The sequence below is a fragment of the Acanthisitta chloris genome, unplaced genomic scaffold (genome assembly GCF_000695815.1).
Source record: "Acanthisitta chloris isolate BGI_N310 unplaced genomic scaffold, ASM69581v1 scaffold7716, whole genome shotgun sequence".
NCBI lineage: Eukaryota > Metazoa > Chordata > Aves > Passeriformes > Acanthisittidae > Acanthisitta > Acanthisitta chloris.
In genome coordinates, this window is record NW_008676494.1 from 31,048 (window position 1) to 31,322 (window position 275).

Sequence of the window (275 nt, forward strand, 5' to 3'; positions counted from 1 at the left end):
TATGGATGTTCCCCCGGAGGTTGGAGGGATGTCCCGCGCAGGGTTGGAGGGATGCTCCCTGCACGGTTGGAGTGATGTTCCCCCGGGGGTTGGAGTAATGCCCCTCGCAGGGTTGGAGTGATGTTCCCCCGGGGGTTAGAGGGATGCCCCTCGTAGGGTTAGAGTGATGCCCCTCTCAGGGTTGGAGGGATGTTCCCCCGGAGGTTGGAGGGATGTCCCGCGCAGGGTTGGAGGGATGCTCCCTGCACGGTTGGAGTGATGTTCCCCCGGGGGTT